Genomic DNA, 13,576 nt, shown 5'->3' on the forward strand with positions numbered 1-13,576 from the left:
TTCTGGGCTGATTCCTCACCGTTCTCATGATCATTGCAACTCCACGAGTGAGATCTTGCATGGAGCCCCAGGCCGAGGGAGATGGACAGTTATTTTGTGTTTCTTCCCATTTGCGAATAATCACGCAGCAACTGTTGTCACCTTCTCACCAAGCTGCTTGGCACGATGGTCTTGTAGCCCATTCCAGCCCTTTGTGTGGAGTCTACAATCTTTGTCCCTGACATCCTTGAGAGCTCTTTGGTCTTGGCCATGGTGAAGAGTTTGGAATCTGATTGATTGCTTCTGTGGACAGGTGTATTTTATACAGGTAACAAGCTGAGATTAGGAGCACTGCCTTTAGAGTGTGTGCTCCTAATCTCAGCTCGGTACCTGTATAAAAACACCTGGGAGCCAGAAGTCTTTCTGATTGAGAGGGGTCAAATACTTATTTCCCTCATTAAAATGCCAAATAAATATATAACATTTTTGACATCTGCGTTTTTTCTGGATTTTTTTGTTGTTATTCTGTCTCACCTCACTGTTCAAGTAAACCTACCATTAAAATTATAGACTGATAATTTCTTTGTCAGTGGGCAAACGATACACAAAATCAGCGGGGGATCCAAATACTTTTTTCCCTCACTGTACCTTATCTGGTGTCCATGCAAATGTGGGTAAAAGTAGACTGAAAATTAACTAAATCCACTAACGCACGTCATTTCTCAGAGGCGGTCAACCTGTCTCCTCCATTATACCCAGCAGATAAAACGTTCGCGTGGGTTGGTAATCTTGAATTCAGTGTCTCAGACAGATAAGTGGATATTCTGTTTAAAAACTCTCCACCATCAGGCATGAATGAAGAATTGTTATTATAGTGTTTTCTGTAACTGGTATATTGCCTGTTATTGGTGTTCGATACCCCATCTAGTGGTATCTCTAGCTCCTACTCTTATTCAGAGGAAATGTTGTTACATTACATTTTAGTCATTTAGCAGGCTCTTATCCAGAGGCGACTTACAGTTAGTGAGTGCATACAATTTTAATACTACGGAATTAGACCCACAACCCTGGCATTGCAAATACCATGCTCCTGTGAGCTACATCCCTGCAGTATTCCCTCCCCTACCCTGGACTGGGCAGTGTCTGCCCTTATGGGTCTCCCAGTCGCGGCCGGCTACGGACAAACCTGGATTGAACCCAGGATCTCTAGTGGCTGGCCTTCAGCACTGCATTTAATGCCTTGAACCACTCGCCTCCCGGGAGGACAATGTTCACATGATATATGTAAAAGCAATAATGTATGATATTTCTCTGTCTGTTTCTTGTATTTTTTTGTATATAATCTAGATACATTCTATTGTACTAGGTACTGATTCATAGATTTTCTAGTAGTGTTTCTTGCTTGATCATGTAACCATAATTATCATGAAAATAGAAGCCAGGTGTGTTTTGCTAGCGATTAACCCCTGATGATGACCTGAGGCGAAACTTTTTGTGTTTTGTTTTCACTTTTTATTTACGCACTTTCTTGCACTATGATTTTTTAACAAATCTTTATTTTACGATTAAACCTCAATTTTTGGTTATTCGTTTTCCGAGAGTGTACCCAGATCATCTTCAGTATTCTTATTTGACTCCTACGCCCTTGGAACCAGACACTATTCTGGTAAGGACCTTAAAGAAGCGCAAATGGCCTCTTATAATTTAAAAAAGCAGTCGTGAATATCCCTTTGAGCATGGTGCCAGTTATTAATTTTACACTGGATGGTGTATCAGTACACACTCAGTCATTACAAAGATACAAGTGCCCTTCCTAAATCAGTTGCCTGAGAGAAAGGAAACTGCTCAGGGATTTGGTGATTTTAAAGCAGTTTACTACAGAGTTTGTAATGTCTGTGATAGAACAAATTTGAATTGATCCTCAGTTATTTCTCACATGCATAGAATTCAACAGGTGTAGACATTGCAATGAAATGCTTGCCTTGAGTCCATAACCAACAATGCAGTTCAGAAATAGAGTTAAGAAAGAAAATAATATTTTACTAAATAAACAAAATAAAAAATAAAAAGTAACACAATAAAATTACATAACAATAACGAGGCTATATACACCACGTACTGTTATAATCTCCCTCGGAACAGGCAGAAGGGCACCGGCCACCCCTCAGAGCCTGGTTGTTCTCTAGGTTTGTGCCTTTCTGGGGAGTTTTGTCTAGCCACGCACTTCTACATCTGCATCGCTTGCTGTGTGGGTTTTAGGCTGGAGTTTCTGTATAACACTTTGTGACATATTTTGATGTGAAAAGGGCTTTATAAAATCCACCTCATTGATTGATTGATGGTAAATTACCCAAAATACCAGTGGTGAAAGGTGTGTGCCTTGATGAAACCTCAAAATGGTGCTGTAGTTCAAAAATAGGAATTCACATTTTAAACTGTATGGGAACAAAATAGACATTACAGTTTACAATGACATCCTTCATTAAAAACTTACCTGTTGGTATCCTCTTGTATACAAAACACAATGGAAAATACTGTGGCAGTGACCCTTTAAAGCCACACCTTGCAGAATAAGCGTGTCTTCCTTGCCCTCTGCTTCTTTAGCCTAGATAACATACGGGCCATCGGGAGTCGGGGTCTGAACAATGTACTCGAGCCCCGCCTCTAGAGTGTCCATCCCCAGTAGGCAGAGGTTGGTCCCAGCACAAGATTCGTGCCCCCAGGCAGCTTCACCAACAACAAAGCGGGCCTGTGGTAGAGACACGTTCCTGACCTGCTACCAGAAAAAATGGAGAGAGAAAAGTTCCAAAAAAGGCATACCTCAGCGTTTAACTGAAGGTGTTACAAGTAACCTGACATTCAGTCTATGACAATTGTCCTCTGGCCTGTCCATTCTGCCCAAGACAGTAATTTGTTCTTGAGAGCTTGTCACTTACTTCGGCACACTCCCCTTGTTGATGCCTTTAGATTTGCTTCCATGTTGCGCAAGGTCTTGCAGGAAATGACCCCCTCAGCTTCTGTTAAATAAATAACACACAAATACAGTATGGGAACACATTTTATTCCACCTGGATTACGACATGACCTTAATTGTTATCAGATTGCAGTGAACATTCTCTCCCTCTCAACACACACACACACACACACACACGTATTCGAATATTGTGGGTAGAAAATGCTTTATTGGCCCCATGGTAGTCTTTAATGAGGCCACCTCAGTAAAAACTGAACAGCCAATTCCTCACTGAACCATCATGACCCTGATATGAGAATAAAATCACTGATCTCATTGGATTCAATCTGTGCATATGAAATCTATGAAATCACAGATCAAGTATCCTATATTAGCAAAGGTGTACAATGCTTGGTAACACAGCCAGAGACCTGTAACTTAAATTGCAGCACCCCAGAACATCAACCAGATAAATACAAAACAATGCATTTTCCTGAGGATACTTTACTGCATCCAGCATGACCACGCAATCTGTCTCCAACCTTGCCTCAGGTGCTTTGTTGTGAGCCTGTGGAATTGTTCATTGATCTGAAAGACAAATACTGAGAATATCATCAAGCAAGGCTCATAACAAAGAGTTTGTCATAGTAAGAACATCATTTGGCATTTTATTTTTGCCCTGCTGACTCACCACTGAGAGCTTCTAAACAGAACGAGCCATCTGTCTTTCATGTCTTGACACTGGTTGATGACTTCCTGTCTTTTATGATGCAAATGTCTTGGTCATATTTCCTGGAATCACCCTTGTGTGGTCCTTCTTTGCATGTTACTAATTCCTATTCTCTGAGCGTGCACATCTTTGTTAAAAGAAAGAATCTAGACGATTATCCATTTCATATTAACCCCATTTATCGAGGCCTGCTTCTACAAGTAGCTACGACCAAGTGACAAAATGGATTATTTCCCATAGCCATTACAGCAGCTAGCTTTTAGCTAAATCGTTGTAATCAACGGCGGCTGACCCCACGATTACGCTACTAAATAGCTCGTGATGAACCACATGGGCAGACAAACCTAAATTATGCGTTAGCTTAGCAGAAAGTAACCTATTTAGCACAAGCGCTCTTATGTTGCTTCAGCTACTTACTGGCTTAAGGTAGTATGAATAAAAGAAGAGCGAGGAAACTGGCGTGGAACCCGTATTCTCGGCATATTCAACAGCGTTTAAAAATGCATTACCTTCAGCAGTGTTATCTTGTGATCAGCATCAATGTTATGTGATTATTGGTGGTGTGAAAATGTGTAACGGGTTAGCAATTTATGGTTGACATTTCAATTGGAAATACTACTATTATCAGCTTTGATAAGCAGTTTAGCAAACAAATCGTCCCATACTATCGACTTTATCGACCCCAGTTATTGGCTACCTTACTATTCTGTTCAATTATAAGATATAATAACTTAAATTCGTTAAAAAAGAGACACCCACCGCGATACGAGTGTTTGACCTAGTTGGCTAGCCTTCCGTTAAAAATAATAACTTGCCTGTCAACTTTTCATTGCGTACGCCCGGTGCAGCCCTCTTGTGGACGATAAGCAAATGGATTCTTCACCAACATATTCAGTGTTGTAAGCAAATAATGTCTCATCATTTTGTTTAACAGATTCATCTTATGTTTTGAGAAAGTAGATAACCGTTGAATTCTAAAATGCTGAGTATTAATAATTATCAAATAAAACTTTAATTTCAGTTATGTTCATTGACATAAACAATAGAAAACAATGTTGGGGTTTATTGCAGAGATGCACTTAGAAACTAAAGGAAGAAATAACACAAGAATTAGTTCAATAAATAAATATATATATATATATATATATATATATATATATATATATATATATATATACATGCATACATTACATACATACATACATCATACATACACATATATATATATATATATATATATTATATTTTAGACATTTATGTTTTTGTACAAATAAATAACTTAATATGACCACAAACAAAACAAACAATAACATCTCGAAGCCTCCATCCTTATATTGTCACTGCAAAATCACAATAATAATCCAGCTCCCACACTTCGCCTGCTTGATCCCACTGCACACACCTGCAGTGGAACCAGTACAGACAGAAGTCACAGCGACAACTGCCCCTCGGATCTACACTCCTGAAGGAGCACTCAGGCGGATCCCCACGCTCCCCCGCAGCAGAGCACACCAGAGTGGTCTTCTTTTATAAAGAGAGAAAAAAACAGATGAATACCTGAGAGTGGTTGCACTTGCATGGGTGGCGTTGATGGGGTGCTTTTCTCTTCCCTTTTCTGTGCTGCAGTTTGAGAAAAAATATTATTAGACAGAGCATGTTTTCATGAAAACGCTTTCAACTTTTACATCAAATCAGAGGCTCGCAGAGGGTTTGGAGGAGTGGAGATGACTTGAGGGCTAGTGCTATGTACTGTAGATATGTAAAGATAGATTATTTTGTTTACATCTCTTTTATAAAACAGAAAACAAACAGTAATTTGTTAGTAATTTGTATCATGTGTTTACCTGTGGAGGTGGCAGTATTCACCAAGTACAGGGGGCCAGGGACCCTGGGAGGCTGCTTGGTGGTGTGACCAGGGGAGCCACTGAGGAGGCAGCTGGTCCAGAGGAGGCCCCGTGTTAGGCGGTGACAACAGGGTGGAGTGGGTGGCTGCATCGTGGTGGTGATGGAAAAACCGCCGGCGATGGCTTGAGGAGCTGGTGTTTGTAATGAGGTGGGGTTGAGGGACGGCCGGCGGTGTGGCCGGGTGAGAGTGGCGCGTGGCCTTCTGCAGCTGGGGACTACGGCGGCTCCTACGGGTTGCACACCTAGGAGAGCACTGGCAGTGGTGATACAGCTGTCAGGAGTGGTTCCAGCATGGGGGTCCCTGCAGAGGCGTGGGCGCCAATGGTCTCATCCAGGCAGCCCTCTCATGCCCTCTGTGTTCTGAGGAGCCCCAACATGCTCTTTCTCCTCTGCCCCCTCTCCTTTCACCCTCTCCCTGCCACCGGCGCGTATTTCCTTCCCGGTGGGGCACGTGGCGACCACAGCTTCGACTCCTGGTCGGTCCAGCCGCTCTAGGACAGTAAGGATGTGCCCCCAGGTCATCGCTTATAGCCCACCCTCTATTAGGGGTGCTCTTCTTGAAAGCTAAGGCCTGGGACTGGAGCAGGGACTGGGACTGGAGATGGGAGCTTAGGGTCCTCCAGCGGTCGCTGGGGAGGGGCGCTGGCGGATGGTACAGTGCTGTGGTTCCAGGAGGCGGTGGTGGGACTCAGTGGGGACCGAGACAACATTAAACAGGACCCTTCAATGGCTGAAGGGTCAAGAAGGGAAGAGGGGCACATTCTTAAACCCTTCCACCACATAGCGCATGTCCGCTTGCATCGCTGGGTACGAGTTGGGAATACTCCGGGAGAAATTCTGTTTGTTTACCATGTAGGGTGGTCAAAATTGGTTCTCCGGCTACCTCGAGAACTCTCCAGCCTTTAAAGGCCAAAGTATGCCACGTCCAGCGGCTGCAGACCACGGGTTTTACATGTGGTGGAAACAAAGAAGTATAACCCCCTCCCCCTTGAGTGGCCGCGAGCTTCACCTCCGGGTCCCATGTGTCGCTCTCGAAAGGGGTCCCTTCCTGCATGTAAAGAAGTGCAGAAACCACTTCCTGAACAGGTCCCCCGTCATGTAGCCACTGCTACCAAGCTAGGGGGCTCCCAGTGTGTAGTGGCCACCCCGGGAAGGCGTCCTCCCCCAGCTGCGTTGAAGCAGGCCAACACTGTGATGTGCTCCTTGGTCCCAGGAGCCTGCTGGCTACCGTGTTTTGTGCCCCGGGGAGCCAGCACTTCTGTGCCTGCCCTCGCTCGCCTCTGAAACCCAGACTATCGGGTTATAGATTTGTCCTGGGTTTCTCCCTCAACCCCACTACTCCTCCCAAGTGCTTCTCATTAGAAAGCGAAAAGGTGTCCGTCGTCGGGCGTGTAGCACACTCGCCTCCCCCTGTCCTGGGTGTACTGGCTCCTCATGCTCAGGATAATGTGCCTCCTCCTGAACATTTCCCACCACACGTTCCCCAGTCGCGGCATTGTTTCCCCCTGGGTGCCGAAACCACAATGGGCCAGAATAGAATATATACAGTGGGGGAAAAAAAGTATTTAGTCAGCCATCAATTGTGCAAAGTTCTCCCGCTCAAAAAGATAGAGAGGCCACTGTAATTTTCTCATCATAGGTACATGTCAACTATGACAGACAAAATGAGAAAAAGAATTTCAGAAAATCACATTTTAGGATTTTTAATGAATTTATTACATTAATTATGGTGGAAAACAAGTATTTGGTCAATTACAAAAGTTTCAATCTGTTATATTCACCCTTTGCTGGCAATGACACAGGTCAGCGTCTAGCACACTGCAGGATTTGAGTCCCTGGCGGCGTAGTGTGTTACTGATGGTAAGGCTTTTTTACTTTGGTCCCAGCTCTCTGCAGGTCATTCACTAGGTCCCCCGTGTGGTTCTGGGATTTTTGCTCACCGTTCTTGTAGTCGTGATCGGTTTGACCCAAGGGTGAGATCTTGACGTGGAGCCCCAGATCGGGGAGATTATCAGTGGTCTTGTATGTCTTCCATTTCCTAATACGTGCTCCACAGTTGATTTCTTCAAAACAAGCTGCTTACCTATTGCAGATTCCAGTCTTCCCAGCCTGGTGCCCGGGTCTACAGTTTTGTTTCTGGGTCCTTTGACAGCTCTTTGGTCTTGGCCATAGTGGAGTTTGGAGTGTGACTGTTTGAGGTTGCGGACGGGTGTCTTTTATACTGATAACAAGTTCAAACAGGTCTGCCGATAATACAGGTAGCGAGTGGAGGACAGAGCCTCTTAAAGAAGAAGTTACAGGTCTGTGAGAACCGAAGTCTTGCTTGTTTTGGTGACCAAATACTTATTTTCCACCATAATTTGCAAATAAATTCATTAAAAATCCTACAATGTGGTTTTCTGTTTTTCTCTCAATTGTCTGTATCCATAGTTGAGCAATTATACCTATGATGAAAAGTTACAGGCATCTCTCATCTTTTTTAAGTGGGAGAACTTGCACAATTGGTGGCTGACTAAATACTTTTTTCCCCACTATCATTGTCCATCCAGGATGAAAATGTTTGTTTTGGGCATCATCATACACATCCACATTTACATCCCACACACACTGAGAACAGTCAGTCCACCATAGCCTACATACATAAATACAGATAACACCAAATTATTAGTAAAAAAAATAAAAAAAAAAAATAGTTAGCTATATTTACAGAGCTAAAAAAGTTGGATATTAAATGATGTGTGTGGTCTGTCACGCAGTCGATTTTACAATATGCAGCGTGTTCCACAAAATGTGTACATATCACTTTTTCAAAACACTCCAAAACTGTTAAGTTGCGTCAATTCAAATATGGTATTAGGAACAAAAAGAGGTCTTCACGACTTTTCAAGATATACTAGTATTTTAGTGTAGTGCAAAACCTTCAAATAGTAAATGTGGGGGGGTTCAATCTCACGGGCTCCCTGAACTACCCCTGCTTAGGGCAGACAGAGAACCAATCCATTGTTTCCAGATTGTTCTTCCAAATACTCTTGACAGTTCTCGAGTTCCCACTCTCTGCTGGCCAATCAGAATAGAACTGAGTGTGGTTTAGACTTACTCAGCCAATCCGTTGGCGCGGGGCTGGTCCCAACCTTGCGTCCCTGTTACCAGGCATACGATCTTATCGTAACAGCCTGTCATGAGTGAGAAGAGCCAGCTCCCCTAGACACCATTCCCTACGTCCAGGATGGTTCTCAGATCTAAAAGGACCAGTATAGTCTAGTATTTGGAGACACAAATTATCTTATCTTACCCCGTAAAACAGCTCTTCACATCAATCACAGCTTGCCAGGTAAAAACAACCCACATGGGCCCAGTCTAGAATGCATTCTTTCTCGGAGTTAGTCATCCCATCAATTATGAGAATAATAAATCCCCAACAAAACCTAACTTCACTTACACAAATTGCACTGAAAATCGGTGGTCAGCTAGCTAGAAGGGTGCTCGTTAGCAGCAAAACGTACCATTATTTTCCAGTTCCATTTTAAATGTTGAGCTCGAGGTGATTTAGTCCTCCAACCGCCTAGAGAGTGTCAGAGGTTAGGGGAAATTAGCTACAAGTTGGCTAGCTATCTAGCTAGCTAGCTAACTAGCTAGTCTGAGGCTACGTTAGCTAGTAACACATACAAACGAGAGCTTCGCTAACCATCGGTCGCATACGACCCAACAAATGCGCAGACAAAACATGTAATCAAAAAAACTTGTAATATTCATATGTGTCAGCATATTGAATTGTAATTGGATGCATTATACTGTCATATCATACTGTGCTATGATTGGTTAAGACCACCCAGGTGGTGAGGTCATTCTGAAGAAGATCATCAGAGACACATGGACATGCAGAGTTATAGCTAGTTAATAAAAGCTACGTTTATAAATATCCTGTCGTCCTGCATTTTATTATTTTGTACAAAGCATACAAAACAAGACATGGTGTCAGGTAAAAGGACTAAAAGATGGATTTTGCTGGAGTTCCTTCACACTACGAATGGATTGGGGGTCTACAAATCTACCCGATGCATGGCGTAGAATTCAAACAGCATGTGGAGCGATGTTCACGGGTCCTCTGAAGGAAAGAGGAGAGAAAAGTGCAGCTACCTGCTCCTCTGGATCGGTGTGAAAAAAGGGAGAGACATTTACAACACATGGACACTTACGAGGCTGAATCAAAGGTACTGAAAACATACTACGATCGTTTTTGAAGCTATGTTGTGCTAAAGACCAATACAATTTTTAGCATAGGTACAAATTCGCCCATAGAAAGTACAAGGCGCTAGAAGGATCGTTTGAACAGTTTGTCACTGAGCTGCGTCTGCTTGTGAAAGACTGTGATTATGCAAACAAGGATGAGATGGTCAGGGACCGTATTGTATTTGGAATACACTCACCGCGAGGAGTGAGGAGAAACTTTTGAATGTTGGATCAGAGTTAACGCTGGACAAAGCTATCGACATAGCCAGATCTCACGAGCTAGCACAGGTTCAGATGGTTAAAACCATTTCAGGCGGCAGCATCGAGGCGCATCACGTGAACAAGCAGTGCACGCAGTCAGGCAGACATCAAGCACACCTCCAGTGCCCAGAGAGCATGTTTCAGAACGGAGACAGACAGAACTCCAAAACAGCGACACAGACTCAAACGCCCCCAAAACATGTGGATATTGTGGATACAAAGTGCATGACGAACAGGAATTGCCCAGCTAAAGGCAAACAGTGTACTAAATGTGAAAATGGAATCACTTTGCAAAAGTGTGGCAGAGTTTACCGTGGAAAACAGTACATACAGTAGAGTGAAGATGAAATGTCAATCAAAGAGTCAAATGCTGATGAACTGTTTATTGATTCAGTGACACAGAAAAGTCAGATATCAGGAGACAGAGCAAGCCTTTGCTGACATTGAGATAGGAAGACAAGGCACAGAGCTAAAATTCAAACTAGACACTGGTGCACAAGTAAACATTATTCCTCTGAGTAAGTACAGAAGCTTGACATCTGGAGTGTGAGCTACAGCCCACCGACGCGTAGACTGACTAGTTATGGTGGTGAACAGCTCCCCAGTAAAAAGGCACATGCACTCTCAAATGCAAATACAAGGGAAAGGGACATGATGTTGACTTTCACGTTGTTGACACTCGAGCACCTGCAGTGACTAGGTCTTAAAGCATGTTTAGACATGGACCTTATCAAGCTAGTTTTATCAGTGACAGCACCAGTAGAGATAGAGAATGTCATGGAGGAGTTTGCTGATGTTTTTACAGGAATAGGACTATTCCCAGGAGAATGTACCATTCACCTGAGCCCAGCGCGCAACCCCTGTGGTCTACCCACCGAGAAAGATTCCACTTGCTCTCCGCGCCCGTCTGAAGAAAGAGTTGGAGAGCATGGAGCAATCTGACATCGTCACCAAAGGTTACAGAACCGACGGATTGGGTCAACGCGTTAGTGGTGGTGGAGAAACCACGCACAGGCAAGCTCAGAGTATGTCTCGACCCAAGAGACTTGAACAAGGCTATCAAACGCCCCATTACCCCTTACCGACGCTAGATGGCATACACACAAGCTAGCGGGTGCACGCTACTTCAGTGTCATGGACGCCAGATCAGGCTACTGGGCTATCAAGCTCACAGAAGAGTCATCTAAGCTCACAACGTTCAACACACCGTTTGGACGCTACAGGTTCCGTCGCCTGCCTTTGGGATTATCTCAGCCCAAGACGAGTTTCAGCGAAAGATCGGCGAGGTGTACGAAGGCCTCGACGGAGTCGCGAGCAATTGTGGGCGACATCCTTGTCTATGGTCGAACCAAAGGAACACGACAGAAACCTCAACGCGATGCTGCAAAGGTCCCGCGAGAGGAGTCCGGCTCAACCCCGGGAAGAGCACAGTCGGCGCTACAGAGGTCAGCTACTTCGGACATCTTCTCGCAGCGAATGGAATCAAGCCAGATCTGCAGAAGATCTCAGCCATAAAGGAAATGGAGCCACCAAAGAACCGTGCAGAGCTGGAAACAGTGCTTGGCATGGTAAACTACTTAGCCAAGTTCGACCCAGCCTCTCCAATGCTAATGCACCTCAGCGTCAGCTGCTAAAGCAGTCCAGTGAGTTCCTCTGGGACAACCAACACGACATCGCTTTCCAGAAAGTAGAAAGACTTGATCACGAGAGAACCAGGACCAATCCTTGCCTACTACGACCCCAACAAAGAGCTCAGACTCCAGGTGGACACGTCAAAGTATGGACTAGGGGCAGTGCTACTGCAAGAAGGAAACCCATCGGCTACGCTCCAAATTCTCACAGACTGTGAAATCAACTACGCTCAAATCGAAAAGGAGCTGTACGCCATTCTGTTCGGATGTAAGCGTTTTCCATCAGTATGTCTATGGATCGACAAGTCATTGTGGAATCAGACCACAAGCCCTCGAGTCAATCATGAGGAAACCGTTAGCCGCAGCCCCGCCAAGGCTACAGAGAATGATCCTTCAACTACAAAAATACGACTTCACAATCACTCACCGTCCAGGCAAAGACATCCCTGTCGCAGACACACTCTCCAGGAAGTTTCTACCTACAAGGACAGCAGCCTCAGTGAAGGCATGGACATGCAGGTGCACACTGTGTACAGCAACTTACCAGTTAGTGACACAAAACTGAAGGAGATCCGAGCAGAAACAGAAAAAGACACACAACTCACACAGCTGAGGAAAGTCATACAGTCAGGATGGCCTGAGGAGAGGAGAAAATGCCCTCAGAGCGTCTCAGAGTTCTGGAACCATCGTGACGAACTATCACAGATCAACGGAATAATTTTCAAAGGAGAGAAAATCATCATTCCTACCAGTCTCAGAGAAGAGATTTTGACAAAGATCCATGCTGGACACATGGGCATGGAAAAGTGCAAACAGAGAGCACGGGACATTTTGTTTTGGCCCGGAATGTGCAAACAAATAGAGGACATGGTTGGTAAATGCCCCACCTGTCTTGAACGACGCCTCAAACACCAAAGAGCCAATGTTACCTCACCCAGTATCCCAGACCGACCCTGGCAGGTCGTGGCAACAGATCTGTTCACGTGGAACAATGAGGACTACATTATAACAGTGGACTACTACAGCAGATACTTCGAACTCGACAAGCTTCACAGCACCACATCTGCAGCTGTGATACACAAGCTGAAAGCAGCCTTTGCCAGGCATGGCATTGTAGAGACTTTAATATCTGACAATGGGCCCTGTTACAAATCAAATGAGTTTGAATCCTTCACAAAAGCATGGGAATTCACACACGTCACCACAAGCCCACATTACCCTCAAAGCAATGGCCTTGCTGAAAAATCTGTGCAGATCGCTAAATCACTCATGGACAAAGCAAAAGCAGACAAGAGAGACCCTACCTCAGTCTCCTTGAATACCGCAACACTCCAGTTGACAACTTCAAATCACCAGCCCAGCTGTTGATGAGCCGCAGACTTCGCTCAATCCTTCCCAGCACCAACCAGCAGCTGCAACCGAGGTCGTCAGCTACAAGGAAGTGCATGCAAAACGTGCACAGAGACAACAACAGCAAAAGCGATACTCGACAGGTCAGCCAGACCACTGCCACCACTGAACGACGGAGAGTCAGTTAGAATCCAGGAGCATGGCTACTGGAAGCCAGCAGTCGTCATCCAACCAGCTGACACTGAACGTTCATATCTCGATTCGCACCGCAGAAGGAGCGGTGTACCGCCGCAATCGTCGTCACCTACTGAACACAAAAAGAACAACACACTGACGAGATGAACTGTTCCCCTGAAAGAGAACGGGGTGGACTAAACACAGACACAACACAACATACACCATACTTACCTGCAACACCACAAGAACTGTTGACTGACACAGAAGCATGCTCAGCTTCATATCACACAAGGTCAGGAAGAGAGGTCAAGCCTAGAGCTGTCCTAGACCTGTGAAATGTCAAAGGGTGTAGGCGGATCG

The sequence above is a fragment of the Coregonus clupeaformis genome, unplaced genomic scaffold, assembly GCF_020615455.1.
Source record: "Coregonus clupeaformis isolate EN_2021a unplaced genomic scaffold, ASM2061545v1 scaf1960, whole genome shotgun sequence".
NCBI lineage: Eukaryota > Metazoa > Chordata > Actinopteri > Salmoniformes > Salmonidae > Coregonus > Coregonus clupeaformis.